Raw genomic sequence first — 18,795 nt, 5'->3', positions numbered from 1 at the left:
TTGCCTTTGACTTGTACAGCCACAGTTCCAAAAATGTTGGGACTGTAAAATGAGATCAAACAACGTAATGACCCATATTTTATTCACAATGGAACAACAGGTCAGTAAATTAAAAGAGCATCTTAGAGAGGCAGAGTTAGTAAAGTAAGTAACATTTATTTATATAGCGCTTTTTGAAACTGGAAGTTTTTTCAAAGTGCTTCACATGGGAATAAAAGCATATCAAATGAAACAATAAAAATGGTATAAAACAGGTATAAAAGCATATCAATCGATACAATAAAACACTACAGGGAGTGCAGAATTATTAGGCAAATGAGTATTTTGTCCACATCATCCTCTTCATGCATGTTGTCTTGCTCCAAGCTGTATAGGCTCGAAAGCCTACTACCAATTAAGCATATTAGGTGATGTGCATCTCTGTAATGAGAAGGGGTGTGGTCTAATGACATCAACACCCTATATCAGGTGTGCATAATTATTAGGCAACGTCCTTTCCTTTGGCAAAATGGGTCAAAAGAAGGACTTGACAGGCTCAGAAAAGTCAAAAATAGTGAGATATCTTGCAGAGGGATGCAGCAGTCTCAAAATTGCAAAGCTTCTGAAGCGTGATCATCGAACAATCAAGCGTTTCATTCAAAATAGTCAACAGGGTCGCAAGAAGCGTGTGGAAAAACTAAGGCGCAAAATAACTGCCCATGAACTGAGAAAAGTCAAGCGTGCAGCTGCCAACATGCCACTTGCCACCAGTTTGGCCATATTTCAGAGCTGCAACATCACTGGAGTGCCCAAAAGCACAAGGTGTGCAATACTCAGAGACATGGCCAAGGTAAGAAAGGCTGAAAGACGACCACCACTGAACAAGACACACAAGCTGAAACGTCAAGACTGGGCCAAGAAATATCTCAAGACTGGTTTTTCTAAGGTTTTATGGACTGATGTAATGAGAGTGAGTCTTGATGGGCCAGATGGATGGGCCCGTGGCTGGATTGGTAAAGGGCAGAGAGCTCCAGTCCGACTCAGACGCCAGCAAGGTGGAGGTGGAGTACTGGTTTGGGCTGGTATCATCAAAGATGAGCTTGTGGGGCCTTTTCGGGTTGAGGATGGAGTCAAGCTCAACTCCCAGTCCTACTGCCAGTTTCTGGAAGACACCTTCTTTAAGCAGTGGTACAGGAAGAAGTCTGCATCCTTCAAGAAAAACATGATTTTCATGCAGGACAATGCTCCATCACACGCGTCCAAGTACTCCACAGCGTGGCTGGCAAGAAAGGTTATGAAAGAAGAAAAACTAATGACATGGCCACCTTGTTCACCTGATCTGAACCCCATTGAGAACCTGTGGTCCATTGTTCCGCTCTTAATTTATTGCAATATAGGCGCTCTTTGTTTTATTTTGAAATTCGTTTTATTTTGAAAACCAGTTTCAGGAAGTGACAGGATGTCAGCCATGTTTGTTTAGTTTCTAGCGGATCACATGTGGGGAAATTTGATCCAGCGACATCTGCCTTTTGTTTGTGCCATCGACACCACCGTCTTTTTACTCCATGAGGAAATACTTGCTAATTAAAAGGAGTTGGACGCTACATCCTGACTTCGCGCGTTATTTCAAGTGGAGTTAGGCTACTGCTGAATTGTGTAGTGTACACACACAAGGAGAGCAGGATAGTAAAAAGACGGTTAGCGGCTGGCAAAACAACTCTACGACAGCAAGCTATGTCAACAAACATGGACGAAGCACACCCCGAACGTGCAAGACTTAAAGAACCAAAGCCTCCTCAAGACGGAGCATCAGTTAAAAGCACTGGTTCAGTTTCCAGATATTCAAGCAGATCAAACGTCAGTGCAGCAGCAGCACACGCGAGAGCCAAGGCAGAAGCTGCTCGTGCACGTGTTGCCTTCGCACAGAGAGAGATCAGCATTAAAGTCGACAAAGCAAGATTAGAAGCTAATCTCGAAGCCTTAAATCTTGAAAAGGAAGCTGCAGCTGCAATTGCCCAAGCAGAAGTTTTGGAAGCAGCAGCAGAGATAGAGGTTGAAGCACATCCTAGTTGGAAAAGTCTCCCAGTTATGGTGCAGAGTACACATGAACGTGTAAGCGACTATATCAGAGACCAAACTATGCAGCTTAACCAACGCAATGAACCAGTCAATCTCTTAATATCAGAGCATCTCATTGAGAAGAGCCCTCCACCATTGGCTAAGTACATCATTAAAGAAGAGTATATCGTGAAAGACTCATGGCCCACACCTTTCCAGCCACAACCAAGTTCTGAGGTAACGCATGCATACCAAACCGCTCACACCTCTATCCCATCAGCTCAGCCAGACATAGATGGTCGCCTCCAAGTTAACAGTGAGGGACTCCTGCAAGAACAAAAGAGCAATACGCCCTACCCTAAGCCAGAGCTAACTTTTCCTCAGTACCTCAACACTTCTCATACATACCCTCCAGAGTCTTCAGTGATGATGGACATGGCGAAGTACCTGGCAAGAAAAGAGCTTGTGAGCACTGGCTTAACCCACTTCGACGATCATCCAGAGTCATACAGAGCATGGAAATCTGCCTTCTCCAATACCATTAAGGGTTTGGACCTTACTGCAAGCGAACAGCTGGATTTACTTTTAAAATGGCTCGGGAAGGAATCTTCTGTGTATGTCAAGCGCCTAAGAGCAGTTCATATCGACAACCCAAATACTGCACTCAAAATGGTCTGGGACAGGCTCGATGAATGCTACGGTGCTCCAGAAGTTATCGAAAGTGCTCTCTTTAGGAAGTTGGACAGCTTTCCTAAAATAACAAACAAGGACAATTACAGGTTAAGGGATCTTGGAGATCTATTGATGGAACTACTTTCAGCAAAAGAGGATGGCTACTTGCCTGGCTTAGCATACCTGGATACCGCCCGTGGCATCAAACCCATCGTGGAAAAACTGCCATACAACCTGCAAGAAAAATGGATCACTCAAGGCTCAAAATACAAAGAGGACTACAAGGTTGGTTATCCCCCCTTTCCATTTTTCACTTCCTTCATCTGCTATCAAGCTAAAACAAGAAACGATCCCAGCTTTGCTCTTTCTGGAAGCAGTCCTGTCACAGAAAAGCCTATCTCACGCCACACAAATTTAAGAACCCCAGTCTCAGTTCATACGACCAAAGTCGTTTCTGAGGGCCCACAAAGTGATCCAGATCCTAGAGAGGATATATCCAAGCATTGCCCCATCCATTAAAAAACCCCACCCCTTAAAGAAATGCCGTGGTTTCAGGCTAAAGACCATTGAATAACGCAAAATGTACTTGAAAGATCAAGGCGTCTGTTTCAAATGCTGTGCATCCACATCTCATCTCGCATGAGACTGCAAAGTTGTCCTGAAATGTGATGAGTGCAACAGTGACAAGCACATCACAGCTCTTCATCCTGGTCCACCACAACTGTCAACCAAGGCCTCAAGTCCCCGAACAGGTGACGGCGGGAGCCGGGAAAAGAGGACACCATCCCAGAACCAGTTGCAAGCCCTCTGTGCACTGAAGTTTGTGGCGATTGCGCTAGGTCAAAATCTTGTTCCAAGATATGTCTTGTTAAAGTTTATCCTTAAGAGTGCCCACAACAAGCCATCAAAATGTATGCTATGCTCGATGACCAGAGCAACAAGTCTCTAGCCAGGTCAGAGTTCTTCAACTTATTCGGAATCGAAGTTGGCTCATACCCCTACATCCTGAAAACTTGTGCTGGCTTAGCCGCAACCTCCGGCAGGAGAGCAAATGGCTATCAGATCGAAGCAGTAAATGGTGAAGTTAGCCTTGCGCTACCAACACTGATCGAATGTGATGACTTACCAGATAATCGTGATGATACCGACACCTGAAGCTGCCCTCCATCACCCGCACCTCAAGAGCCTTGCCAGCAAAATCCCACCTCTTGATAATGATGCCAAGATCCTTCTTTTGCTTGGGAGAGACATTCTCCAGGTTCACAAGGTGAGGCAGCAGATCAACGGTCCTGGTGATGCACCCTTTGCTGAAAGGCTTGACCTTGGATGGGTCTTAGTAGGTGATGTGTGTTTGGGAAAGGTTCATAAGCCCATTGTCCACTGTTATAGAACGAACATACTGGAAGACGGAAGGTCATCATTGTTCAGACCTTGTACGAGCCACATCCATCTCAAGCAAACGGTCAACTCCAGTCAAGTCAAGGGACTCTCACACAGTTGCCGTAGCACTACAATGGACGACGACTCACTCGGCAACACAGTCTTTGCAAGAACAGCGGATGATGACAAGCGTGCCTTCTCCATAGAGGATGAACAGTTTCTGCAGACAATGGGTGATGAGGTTTTTCAGGACGAGTTGAATAGTTGGGTGGCTCCTCTTCCCTTCAGGCCCCTCAGACCACCTTTGCCCAACAATCGTGAGCAAGCAATGACCCGCCTCTTCTCATTACTTTGCACACTAGAGCGTAAACCAAGGATGAAGGACCAGTTCATTGCCTTCATGCACAAGATTTTCTACAACAATCACGCAGAACCAGCCCCTCCACTCCCTAAAGGTAAAGAGTGCTGGTATTTGCCGATGTTTGGGGTCTATCATCCCAGGAAACCCGACCAAATCAGAGTTGTTTTCGACTCAAGCGCACAATGCAATGGCATCTCGCTGAACAACGTGCTACTCACCGGACCAGACTTGAGTAACAGTCTAATGGGAGTCCTTATTCGTTTCAGGAGAGAGCGAGTAGCAATCATGGCTGACATCGAACAGATGTTTCATTGTTTTGTCGTGAGAGAAGACCACCGAGACTACTTACGCTTTCTGCGGTATAGAGATAATGATCCCAGCAAGGACATTGTTGAATACAGGATGAGGGTTCACGTATTCGGCAACAGTCCTTCTCCAGCTGTGGCAATATACTGTCTCAGAAGAGCTGCAAAGGAAGGAGAACAGCAGTATGGGTCAGACACCAGACATTTTGTGGAACGCGAGTTCTATGTAGACGATGGTCTTGTTTCCACATCCACAGAGGAAGAGGCAATTTCTCTGCTACAGAGATCCCAAGCATCTCTCTCTGAGTCAAACCTGAGACTGCATAAGATCACGTCCAACAGCGTTGACGTCTTGAAAGCCTTCCCTGCAGGAGATCATGCTAAGGGCATTAAAGATCTTTACTTAGATGGAAGCGCAGTACCCACACAGCGAAGCCTTGGATTGAGTTGGGATGTTAAAAGGGACACATTCACCTTCCAAGTGTCAGTCAGTGACAAGCCATTCACACGACGTGGGATTCTCTCCACCATAAACAGTTTTTTTGACCCTCTCGGCTTCGTCGCTCCTGTGACCGTTCAAGGCAAGTCGTTGCTGAGAGAGTTGACCTTAGATGGAACTGACTGGGACAGTCCACTCCCTCAGGACAAATGTAAGGTTTGGGAGACATGGAAAAATTCGCTTCAAGAACTGCAACATCTTCATATCCCTCGAGCGTATACCACCACCTCCTGTTCCAATGCCTGTTGTAAAGAGGTACGCATCTTTTCAGACGCTTCAACCAAAGCAATTGGTGCGGTGGCGTACCTCAAGACAACAGATGCAAACGACCAGGTTCATGTGGGTTTCATTCTTGGAAAAGCTAGACTTGCACCACCAACTGAACCTACCATACCTAGACTGGAGCTGTGTGCGGCAGTGCTAGCCGTAGAAATTGCTGAGTTTATCGTTCAAGAGATCGATATCCAAATTGATGCAGTCACCTTCTACTGTGACAGTAAAGTGGTGCTGGGCTACATTCATAATCAGTCCAAACGTTTCTATGTGTATGTCAACAACAGGGTCCAGAGAATCCGTCGGTCCACACAACCGAATCAGTGGAGGTATGTACCTACGGAGCATAACCCAGCTGACCATGCTTCTAGGTCCGTTCAAGCCTCACAGCTCACCAGAACCAACTGGTTCACGGGTCCAACATTTCTATATAAGTCACAGCCAAGCAGTGACCAACATGAGACCTTTGAGCTTATCAACCCAGACGCAGATGTTGAGATACGACCACAAGTTACAACCTGTGTTACAAGTCAAAAGGACAAGTTGCTGGGTTGTGAGAGATTCACAAAATTCTCTTCCTGGAAGTCCATACGGAGAGGAGTTGCAACACTCATCCATGTGGTTTGTTCTTTTAAGGCAAGCAGCCGAGGAACCAACGGATGTAATGGTTGGCACTGGTGCCCTAAACCTCTCACAGCTGACGTGTTGTCCAAGGCAACTACAGTGATTCTTCTTGCTGTGCAACAAGCTTCTTTCCTTGAAGAGCTAGATGCTCTCTCCAAGGGAGCCGATGTTTCCAAGAGAAGCGCTCTAACAAAACTCAACCCAATCATAGATGCAGATGGTCTGCTAAAGGTTGGAGGCAGGTTGACATTAGCTGACTTAAGTGACAAAGAAAGGCATCCCGTCATTCTGCCAGGCAAACACCATGTATCCACATTGCTCATCAAACACTATCATGAGCAGGTCGAGCATCAAGGTCGTACCATCACAGAAGGTGCCATTCGAGCTGCTGGCATATGGCTAGTTGGCGGCAAGCGATGTTTGTTCTTCACGGATGTGTCACCTGTCGAAAGCTTCGTGGGAAAAGAGAGAAACAAAAGATGTCAGACCTGCCGCAAGAGAGACTAAGCACTTCACCACCCTTTACCTACACTGGTGTGGACATTTTCGGTCCTTGGGCCGTGATAGCCAGGCGCACAAGAGGAGGTATTGCTCAGAGTAAACGTTGGGCCGTTCTCTTCACTTGCATGAGCACACGTGCAGTCCACATAGAAGTGATAGAGTCTTTAGACACCTCTTCGTTCATCAACTCCTTGAGAAGATTCTTTGCAATCCGAGGTCCTTCTGAACACCTATACTCAGACTGTGGAACCAATTTCGTTGGTGCTTGCAAAGAGTTGGAGTTCCAAAAAGTTTTGTCGAAGTCAGAAGTTTAGAGATACACCAACAATCGCGGATGTACATGGCATTTCAATCCACCTCACTCCTCGCACATGGGCGGTGCGTGGGAACGCATGATAGGAATTGCAAGGAGAATCCTAGACTCAATGCTGATGCGTACTCCCTCCTCCAGTTTGACCCACGAAGTCCTGTGCACCCTGATGGCGGAGGTGACGGCCATCATCAACTCCAGACCGCTTGTCTCTGTCTCTTCAGATCCTGACGTCCCTCAGATACTTACCCCAGCAATGCTTCTCACTCAGAAGAAGAGTGTTCCACCTCCTCCAGGGACATTCACTGAGAAGGACCTGTATAAACAACAGTGGCGCCAAGTGCAAAGATTGGCTGACCAATTCTGGAATCGTTGGAAACGCGAATACTTGCAGACACTGCAACTTCGTTGTAAATGGCAAGAAACCAGCCCAAACATCGAAAGAGGTGATGTTGTCTTGATGAAAGATGATAGTACATGCCGGAACGACTGGCCCATGGCTCTTGTAACAAACACTTTCCCTGGTGGTGATGGAAAGGTCCGCAAGATCGAGATCCGGGTCATCAAAGACGGAGTGGCCAAAGTGTACCTCAGGCCTATAACGGAGGTTGTTATGGTTTTAAAGAACCAGGACTGAAAAGGTTATGTTGTGGTTTGAATATTGATATATGGCATCTTAACAGATACCAGACGGGGAGTGTTCCGCTCTTAATTTATTGCAATATAGGCGCTCTTTGCAATGAGCTAATTTTATTTTGAAATTCGTTTTATTTTGAAAACCAGTTTCAGGAAGTGACAGGATGTCAGCCATGTTTGTTTAGTTCCTAGCGGATCACATGTGGGGAAATTTGATCCAGCGACATCTGCCTTTTGTTTGTGCCATCGACACCACCGTCTTTTTACTCCATGAGGAAATACTTGCTAATTAAAAGGAGTTGGACGCTACATCCTGACTTCGCGCGTTATTTCAAGTGGAGTTAGGCTACTGCTGAATTGTGTAGCGTACACACACAAGGAGAGCAGGATATCCATCATCAAATGTGAGATTTACAAGGAGGGAAAACAGTACACCTCTGTGAACAGTGTCTGGGAGGCTGTGGTTGCTGCTGCACGCAATGTTGATGGTGAACAGATCAAAACACTGACAGAATCCATGGATGGCAGGCTTTTGAGTGTCCTTGCAAAGAAAGGTGGCTATATTGGTCGCTGATTTGTTTTTGTTTTGTTTTTGAATGTCAGAAATGTATATTTGTGAATGTGGAGATGTTATATTGGTTTCACTGGTAAAAATAATTGAAATGGGTATATATTTGTTTTTTGTTAAGTTGCCTAATAATTATGCACAGTAATAGTCACCTGCACACACAGATATCCCCCTAAAATAGCTAAAACTAAAAACAAACTAAAAACTACTTCCAAGAACATTCAGCTTTGATATTAATGAGTTTTTTGGGTTCATTGAGAACATGGTTGTTGTTCAATAATAAAATTATTCCTCAAAAATACAACTTGCCTAATAATTCTGCACTCCCTATATAAATAGGGTATAGTAGCACATCCAATAAAACAGCTTGCTACACATGAATATTACCTAAATGCCTGTCTAAACTAATGTGTTTTGAGCTGTTTTTTAAAAGTAGCTACAGAGTTGATGGTGCGTAGTGGGCGAGGTAAACTGTTCCATAATATTGGAGTCAAGGCTTGAAAAGCGCGATCCCCCTTCGTTTTCAAACGGGTCCGTGGAATGGTTAGAAGACAACTATCAGTTCATCTAAGGATCCGGTTTGGAGACTAGGGTTGGAGAAGCTCTGATATAATTGGGAGCCTCACCTTGTAGGGACATGAATGTAAAAGTGAGGATTTTAAACTGATATCTATACTCAACCAGAAGCGAATGCAAGTATTTTAACACAGGGGTGATATGGGCGAATTTATGACTGTGGGATAAAAGCCTTGCTGTGGCATTTTGGACCACTTGGAGGCAATTGAGGGAAGCCTTAGACAGACAAGAAAAGAGTGCGTTACAGTAATTTAAATGAGAGGAGATGAAAGCATGGACAAGCATCTCCTATTCGCCTTTGGATACAATAGTCTTGAGTTTGGCAATGTTTCTTAGATGAAAAAAACAGGAGCGGGTCAAGGACTTGATATGAGCGTCAAAAGACAGAGATTGATCAAAAATGATCCCAAGATTCCGAGCGGTAGCTTTTATTGAGGATGAGAAAGGACCCAGACGTGGACTAATTTGGGACTTGATGCTCTCTGGGGCAAAAATTAAACACTCTTGGCGGGGCCTGGTGCCTGTTGCTCGGTCAGGCCTCTTCCGGGGCAAAAGAGGCCCTCGGGCCTCCGGGCCTGCGGCTCAGTTCACTCTGGCACAACTGGCTGCTGGCAGAGCCGGCGTGCACGCCACTGCAGCCCCCTCTGGCTTCTTCTCCGTGGCTACTGGGTGACCTCTCATCTGGGGCTCTCCTCAGCTCTTTCCAGGAGGGTGGCACGGATGCCCCTCCGGTGGTCCTCCTTGGGCTCTCGCACTCTGGGGCCTCTGGGTGTATGGAGCCTGGATGATGAGCCGTGGTGATCCGTTTGGCAAAGTAAATCCACTGGGTATCCATGTTGGTCTTCAGACAACAATTCTGATGGCTAAAGAAGAAAATGGGACAGGCAAAAAAAAAAAAAAAAAATCAAACACTCAGTCTTGTCTGCATTCATCTGCAAGAAATTGTTTGTCATCCAACCATTAATCTCTTTAAGACAGTCATTAGAGTGGATAATTTGTCGAATTCCCAGGGTTTAAATGAGATGTATAATTGGATATCATCTGCATACAGGTTGTAGGAAATAATTTTGAAGCTGCTAATATAGGATATAGGATATGACCTAAAGGAAGGATATATAAAGAAAACAATAGGGGGCTTACAACCGGACCTTGCGGCACTCCTCATGACAATTTAGCAACAGCTGAGCGAAAGTTTCCCACTGAAACTAAGATTGTTCTTTCTGTCAGAAATGAGGTGAGCCATTTCAGAACAGATCCAGATATCCCTACCATGTGATTTAAGCGGTGGATTAGGATCTGATGATCAACGGTATCGAAGGCCGAGCTAAGGTCCAATAGGACGAGGACTGAGCAATCACCTCTGTTTGCGGCCATCAAAAGGTCATTTGTGACTTTGAGGAGAGCAGTTTCTGTGTAGTGTGATTTTCTAAATCATGACTGAAGGTTATCAAGAATGCTATGTTTCTCCAGTGCCTTTTTTACTTGGGACCAAACGACTTTTTCTAATATTTTAGAAATGAAAGGACGTTTTGAGATGGGTCTGTAGCTTGACTGAAGAGTCGAATCCAGGTTCGGCTTTTTCAGCAGAGGTTGAATAACACCCTGTTTAAAGCACCTGGGGACAGAGCCAGACAGCAGAAAACAGTTTATCAGTGTGACCACAGAGGGCTCAATGGTGTCAAAAACTTTGCAAAATGACAAAGTAGGTAGGACATCAACTGGACTCATTGAGGGTTTCATTTGGGTCACTATTTCTGATAGGTCTTCTACAGAAACTGGGTGAAAGGATTCCATAATTACAGGGTGTGGAAGATCATGGTTGAAAGGACTATCCGAGGGAGCTATGTTTCCTCTTAGGTTACTGATTTCACCTTGGAAAAATCTTAGAAAGTCATTGCAGCCCTTATCTGAAAAGGCAGGTACACACGGAGTTGGGGGGGGACACTATGTTATTTACTATGTTGTTTCTTTTCCCTGCTGCGAGTAGTTTAGAGAAATAAGTGGCTCTCGCATCTTTCACCATGTTGTTGAAGGTAGATAATACTTCTTTTAAGTGGAGCTTATGAACCTCAAGTTTTGTGGCTTTCCACAGGCATTCAGTTTTACGGCAAATTCGCTAAAAGCTGTGAATAGCTTCAGAGGTTCACCTGTCTACAAAAAAACTGCATCTACAAATTTTGGAACATTTTCAGAATGTTCCTTTCATTATAAGATTCAGGGAATCTGGGGAAATCTGTCAGAGCAAGAGATAAGCCTAAAATTCAGTACTGGTTGCCTGTGATGATCAGGCAACACTGCATTAAAAACAGCTATGATTCTGTCAAGGAAATCACTGCACGGGCTCAGGAACATTTCCAGAAATCATTTACTGTGAACACAGTTCACTGCGCCATCCACAAACGCAGGTCAAAGATCTGTCATCCGAAGAAGAAGCCATATGCGAACATGATCAAGAAATGCCATTGTCTTCACTAAGCTAAAGCAAATTTAAAATGGACTCAAGCAAAGCGGAAAAGTGTTCTGTGGTCAGATGGCTCTGATGGTTTGAGGGTGCATTAGTGCCTGTGGAACTGGCGGCTTGCACATCTGGAAAGGTCCCATCAGTGTTAAAAATGCACTGCTGCCATCAAATTCAAAATGAGCAAATATGCTTTTCTTAAAATTGTACATTTTTCAGTTGAAAGATTTGATGTTTTCTGTGTTTGCTTGTGAATAAAATATGGGCTTATGACATTTCCAAATCATTGCATTCTGTTTTTATTTACATTTTACACAGTATCCCATTTTTTTATTCTTTATTTTTGGGAATTGGATTTGTAAGATTTCAAACCTTTTTTGAGATTGTACCGTACTAATGTCCCTCTAATGCTAAAATATTTTGCAAAAGAAAAAAAATATTTTGGTAAAGGTTTGGTAAGGTTCAGTTATATCTGCACACTGGGCATTTAAAATAAAAATTCAAACAAAAAGACTTTTTTTTTTGTTTTGCTGTTTTTCCTGTGGACTTGTGCTGCAATCTGCTGATTTCAGTGGAAATATAGACATGACTTTTATTTTTATTGCACAAAAGGACAAGAGCACAATGGTAAAATACAAACTGTGTACAGGACAGAAACAACTGCATTAAGCTGCTAACAGAACGTTGGATCTTTGGATGTCTTTGCACAGACAGCATGCTAACATAAAGCTATCCATGAACCCAGAGTGATGTTAAAGCGTATGTTGACTTCTGCCCAGCAGTCAGAACCTGAACTTCAACGGGTAATAAACGCAGTGATGAGCACTCAGGCTTGTTGCTGTTTGTGTTTTTGCATTTCAATCTGCACTTTGAAGACTCTTGGGGTTGCTCAGCTTTCATAAAAAACTAAAAGAAAGACCTTTATCCTCAGGGATTTGCGTCACTGTGGAATAGTAGCCTAAGGTTTATGTTGGTAACAGGAAATAATAAGACAATGTGTTTCAGGTAATTTATAGAGTAAAGCAACATGTACTGTAACTAATGACTTTCACTGGCAAGTAAGTGAAGTACTGCAATACTTTTATGGGTACTGTGTGATATATTACTTTTTTGAGTAACATTCCCAACACTGGGTAAGGCCTCATAGTATCACATCTGTTGTGTAAAAGTGCTTTTGAAATCACAGACTACACAGACAAATGTCTTTAATTTTGTAAAGTTAAAAATATTCTAAACTAAGATTCATGTGAAATATGCCTCTGCATACTTAGCCTGATTATTAATTTATATTTAGTTTAGATTTGAGTGTTGAGCCTTGAATGCTTTTCTGCATTTTTATGAAGAATAGATGGTAAAAACTGTGATGTTCTTTCTTTGTTTTGTCCTGTTTCACATGGTTTCTCTCAGAGAAATCCAAGGCTTTGCAGACATTCAACATTCAGAAAAGGGTCTTAAGAAGTATTCACTGAACTCTTATTAAAACCCAAATAAACACAGTGCTCAAAGAAGGATCTACTTAAGTTTTTTTTCCACTTCACAGTTTCAATATTTCTGCTTTCCCTGAACTATTAAATTTTAAGGTCTTCAGGTTCAATAAAAAGAAAAAAAAATATTTTTAAAAAGCAGTGTTGTTTAAAATAAATTTTGCCATATGCTATCTTCACATTTATTTGTTTTTCATGCAAGCAAACTGTGTAAGCTTCAGGATTGCATTAAAGACTTACATTTTCAGCGCAGCATGAGGTGCACTCACTGTGGCCGAGCACATCAGTGGAGCAAATGGTACTTCAAGCAAAAAGTGTTTCCCATTGTCTGGAGGATTGGACCTTTAGAAATTCTCATCTCCCTCACTCTGTTGAGGTAAAAGTTGCCCTCCATTACATCAGGAACCAGCTAGCCTATCACAAGGGGCTTTTCTGAGTTTTCACACAGCACATATGCTTAATTGATTCAGCACAAATGTCAAAAGTGAAGTGTTTAAAGTGAGCAGGGTTACTGCTGCAGTTCCAGTCTTGCAGCCTAATTTATTGTGGAAGCCCCTGGAGGTTTGCAAGTAGGCTACAGCATCACCAGTGCCATGGTTTGAGGAAATGTTGCAATTCCTTCAGAAAACGAGCTCAACCTGGGCAAAACAATGTGATGATGAATAACTCGATGTTTTGGTTAATTCCAAGCGCATGTTGAAGGTGGTACAAACCTGCAAGCTTCTGTGTCTGTAACTGGGTGAATCCTCTTTAAAAATATTACAAGAATGCGTTTTGCAACAATAACCACTCTAGGAGATTTATTGTGATTTAAAGTGGATATTTCCACTTTACCTGCTATCTTTTCTTGGTAAGCTCTGCCAAGGAGTTACTCAAAGACAGAAATCACTAAAGTTTTTGGTCTTCTATAAAGTAATACCAAGCATTCATATCTAAAAAAAAAAAAAAGGCTTAAAAATACGGTCATTAAAGTTGAATTAAGAAGCCATAAAAAGAGGAGAAATATAGAATAATTACAAGCTGCTCAGTTTAATATCCAGGCATTGAACTAAGTAACACTAGTTCTGATATGAACCATTAAATCATAGAGCATTAGATGGATTAATGGTTGTAAAAATGTAGGTGGAAAATTGAATGTAGTTTTGTGACTGTCTATGTGACATAGAGGAAATTCTTTTAAAGCACTGATATTCTGCCTTTCCTCGGGTTTTGTCCTAATTTGATCCTAATGTGAGCTGTGCAGTTTTACAGTGAATAAATCAACATGACTTCACGAGCACACTCGTGCAGGAGTCCAAGTATTCCTCCTATCCTGCCTTCAAGGGCTACAATCATAAAGATAATATAAAGCAGAATTTACTCACATTTAGATGAATGTGTAGAGATGAGCTCCACAAGGAGAGCCAAGAGCTGACTCAGTCTTCATAAACATGGATGATAACACATAAAGGGGAACTGAATTATGTTCAGAGGTCAAAAAGTCCAGGGAACCCTTGCTTTATACTACAGTGTTATAAATGGTTTGTCAGTATAGTCATAAAGGACACTGGACACAAGACTGCAGTTCAAAATGATTGTTTTTAATGAACTATGAAGAAGAACATTAGAGAAATAAAATGACACATGATCACACATCGTAATGCTTCGCTGCACCAAGACAATCTGGCAGAAAACACAGGGAAGAGTATTTATACTGAGGAAACTATTTATTATTATTGATGACAGGAGCTGGTGTAAAAGAGAAACCCCAAACTATTATACACATACAAAGCAATTAATTAACATGTTTTTCTTTAAATTGATTATTCTGATTAAGCATGAGATTGTTTTTTTCATAGAAATGAAACTGATTAATGACATTACCCTACCCAAAGACCAGCTGCAGATGTTTTCAAGCTTCTTCTGAATGACTTGATTTATTTATAGTGTAACTTTATTCACAAGTCAGCTTATTTTCTACTAGCACTCTGCCTGTGGCCTCGAACTCTAGCGCCCTCCAGTTTATCACATTCCCAGGAGTGAAGTTCAGATCTTCTAAGCTGGATCTCACAAGGGGAAAGGTCATAGTTCCACATGCGGAGATCAGACATCATCCCAACAAAACACTGATTGATGTCAAATCCCCCGCCATGGGAATCCTGCTCCTGTATAAATTGCAGAGAGTTAGGATGAGTTCTCACAGAAATATATTCATACAATAAATAAATTCTCCAGAATACCCAGAAAGTATGAATTTACCTATCCTATGATAACAACTGGATCAGTGATGACCAATCCCCCAATGAATTTCTTTATTGAGGGCTTTCCGTTAAGCCACAGCTGCACCAGTTCAGATTCGGAATCCCAAGTGGTGCAAATAGTTCGTCTTGTAATCGGAAGGTTGCCGATTTGAGCCCCGACTCGGACAGTCTCGGTTGTTGTGTCCTTGCGCAAGACACTTCACCTACTGCCTACTGGTGTTGGCCAGAGGGGCCGATGGCGCGATATGGCACCCTCGCTTCTGTCAGTCTGCCCCAGGGCAGCTGTGGCTACAACTGTAGCTTGCCTCCACCAGTGTGTGAATGTGAGAGTGAATGAATTGTGGAATTGTAAAGCGCTTTGAGGGTCCCGAAAAGCGCTATATAAATGCAATCCATTATTATTATTTTCATGGCCCCATTAGCCATTCAGTATATAAATATAAATTGAACTATTATTTAATACAAGATTTAATGATGTACAGCATGTGCAAAACTCTTGATCCACCCTTTTATTTTTTGCTAGGAAAACATGTCCAGCAATTTGCTGAAGCATGCGAGGGCAAAAACACAGTTTATACAACCAGATGATCATACCAAACTACACTTAATATGACCACACAGCCTGAACTCCCTGAGACAAGCTTTCTTTTCCAAGTAGCTTTAGTAGTAGTTGCTCTTCTTATTTCCTTCGTACTTATTCTGGGTGGGTCTTTTTAAAAGTCAACCATGTTATTAAATAACCTAATTATTAAAGTGTGTCTGTGAAGGTTCTCAGTCATCCAGGTCATCGTAGTCTTAGGACCTTGGAAAGAAAAGCGTCTGGACTTCTTTGAGTTGCTTGAAGACATTTCAACTTTTTTTCGGGAAGCTTCTTCAGTTCTAAGGTCAAATGGTGGAGAGTCCCAGATTTAAACCCAGTGGGAGTTTCCCCCCAAAGAGGGACAAAGGACCCCCTGATGATCCTCTACCTAATCACATGAGCCAAAGTGTGAAAGTGGGTGTGGGTCACAATCAGCCAGGGTTTTGGGTGAGCTCATTGTGAAACCTGGCCCCACCCTATCATGTGATTTCCTGAGGTCAGATGGCCCAGGATGTGAGTGGGTGTTAAGGTGTCTGGGAAGGGATCTCAAAACTGGATTATAGATGGCAGAGAGTTGGTGTCTTAAGCCACCGACTCTGTTCAAAGATGGTCGTTCACAGGGGACATAGATGGCTTCTTTCACTCCTCTTTCAAACCATCTGTCCTCTCTGTCCAAAATGTGAACATTGGCATCCTTGAAAGAGTGACCTTTGTCCTTTAGATGCAGATGGACAGCTGAGGCTTGTTCCGTGGAGGTGGCTCTTCTATGTTGTGCCATGCGCTTGTGAAGTGGCTGTTTGGTCTCTCCGATGTGGAGGTCTGGGCATTCCTCGCTGCACTGTACAGCATATACCATGTTGTTAAGTTTGTGTTTAGGGTTTTTTTGTCTTTCGGGTGAACCAGTTTCTGTCTGAGTGTGTTGCTGGGTCTGAAGTACACTGGGATGTCATGCTTGGAGAGAACCCTCCTGAGTTTTTCTGATACACCAGCTACATAGGGGATGACAATGTTGTTGCGTCTGACTTTCTTATCCTCCCTCGCTGGTGTCTGATCTTCTTTTCTGTGCATCTTTGCTGACTTTATAAACGCCCAATTAGGATAACCGCATGTTTTAAGTGCTTCCTTTACATGTGTGTTCCTTCTTTTTCCCTTCAGGCTTAGAGGGAACATGTTCCCTCTAGCCTTCCTATATATGCATATCCTATATATACATATATAAATATATATATAAATATATATATACATATATATTTATATATGTATAAGGGGTGCAACAATGCACAAAATTCACGGTTCGGTTCGGTTCGATACTTTGGTGTCACGGTTCAATATTTTTTCGATACAAAAAATGTTCATGCCTTTTTAATTTGTCATTTATTAAAATTATAATATCAGTATCTGTATCACTAGCTTGTAAATAAATCTAAAGATGGACTAGAAAGGACCCTGAGTTGTTGCTACATTTTAAACTAAACTAAATAGTTTATATGTTCATGTGAGAGCGTCCTGTTTTGTTGAAAATGTAATAGAGAAGAAAAAGAGAAAAAAGAAAAGAAAAAAAAATTATAAATATATATTTTAACTCAAAAGTACAGTTTTTAAATTTAATGTTGCTGAAACAACAAAATAATAAAACATAAATAAATCTATCTGATTGAGGAATCACTCATCTTTGGAAAAGAGAGTTTATTACAGAGAAATGGCTCTTTCCAAAATAAAAGCTATACTATACGCTTCTTCTGGGCTATATTCTCACCAGCATATTGAACATATCAGGTCCCCATAAGGAGAATCATGTGCTAACGGCTGTCTAAATGACTCGGGTAAAATTTGTAGCATCCGTGCTTGTTGTTTTTGTCTGCTTCCACTTGTCTTTGCACTAGGATGATGTCGGCATAAATGTGCAGTCATATTCGTTATGTTCCCACTAGTGCTGTCAGCGTTAATCTCGTTAAAATGACATTAATGCCATAACGCGGCAAATCTCCATTAACGAGTTACCGCGGATCGCCCCGTGTGTGGGGCTGGACACGGCATCAACACGTTAATGAGCTAACTGCGCTAACGCACTAGTTCCCACCAATGTAATTGAGATTGCGTAGCACATCCAACATACTGTTTTACTTTTGTCCATGACGTGCTTACCATCAGGGTCATGCTTCACATGAAAACCAAGATAGTTCCAAACGCCAGATCTGAATGAGGGTGGTGGAGGTTCAATTTCGGGTAGCGTTGAGGCAGTTGCCATGTTGCAACGAGCTTAGCATCTGTCTTGCTAGCTTGCGCTGCGCTCAGTGGATCTGCACTCGACAGTGCAGCCTAGGCAGAGTAGTCGAACACAGATTCACTGAGTGCTCAACACAGACAGCATCGTCAGAAGAAAAGTTGATAAAAATAAATAAGAAAATGTGTATTGTTCGATACATATGCGTACCGAACCGAAAGCACTGTATCGAACGGTTCAATATCGATACGAGTATCGTTGCACCCCTAATATATAAAAAAAACACCCAGCACGCCCCTGCGGGCGGTTTATCCTTCAAGCTTGGGTCCTCTACCAGAGGCCTGGGAGCTTGAGGGTCCTGCGCAGTATCTTAGCTGTTCCCAGGACTGCGCTCTTCTGGACAGAGATCTCCGATGTCGTTCCCGGGATCTGCTGGAGCCACTCGCCTAGCTTGGGAGTCACCGCACCTAGTGCTCCGATTACCACGGGGACCACCATTACCTTCACCCTCCACATCCTCTCGAGCTCTTCTCTGAGCCCTTGGTATTTCTCCAGCTTCTCGTGTTCCTTCTTCCTGATATTGCTGTCATTCGGAACCGCTACATCGATCACTAACTATATATATATAACACCCCCCCCCCCCCCACTATATATATATATATATATATATATATATATATATATATATATACATACATATACACACACACACACACACACACACACACACACCGCGGATATACACTCAACAAAAATATAAACGCAACACCTTTGTTACTGCTCCCATTCCCCATGGGATGGACGTAGAGACCTAAAATTCATTCCAGATACACAATATAACCATCCCTCCCAAACAGTGGTCACAAATCATTCCAAATGTGTGGTAGTGGGCACATCTGCTATATTGAGATAATCCATCCCACCTCACAGGTGTGCCACATCAGGATGCTGATCTGACAGCATGAGTAGTGCACAGGTGTACCTCAGACTGCCCACAACAAAAGGCCACCCTGGAATGTGCAGTTTTTTGCGCTATTGGGGGTCTGGGGACCCAGAACCGGTCAGTA

General features: G+C 42.8%; 1 long non-coding RNA gene and 1 pseudogene across 1 annotated transcript; both read right to left on the bottom strand.

The window, feature by feature from the left end:
* Positions 1-2,230: 2,230 nt before the first annotated feature.
* Positions 2,231-3,162, bottom strand: LOC147319364 (uncharacterized). Its single transcript, XR_015131414.1, has 3 exons — positions 2,879-3,162; positions 2,621-2,788; positions 2,231-2,484 (listed from the first exon to the last, which is right to left on the bottom strand). It is a non-coding gene; the product is annotated as an uncharacterized LOC147319364 (long non-coding RNA).
* An 11,163-nt stretch (positions 3,163-14,325) lies between these two features.
* LOC147319363 (C-reactive protein-like) lies at positions 14,326-17,266 on the bottom strand (annotated as a pseudogene).
* Positions 17,267-18,795: the final 1,529 nt, after the last annotated feature.

The sequence above is a fragment of the Aulonocara sp. 'chitande type north' Nkhata Bay genome, linkage group LG11 (genome assembly GCF_057382095.1).
Source record: "Aulonocara sp. 'chitande type north' Nkhata Bay isolate Kocher_YH1m ecotype deep benthic linkage group LG11, A_spYH_male_GT1.1, whole genome shotgun sequence".
NCBI lineage: Eukaryota > Metazoa > Chordata > Actinopteri > Cichliformes > Cichlidae > Aulonocara > Aulonocara sp. 'chitande type north' Nkhata Bay.
Note: the sequence above shows the minus strand (reverse complement) of the source record. Positions and strands in the feature narration are given on the sequence as shown.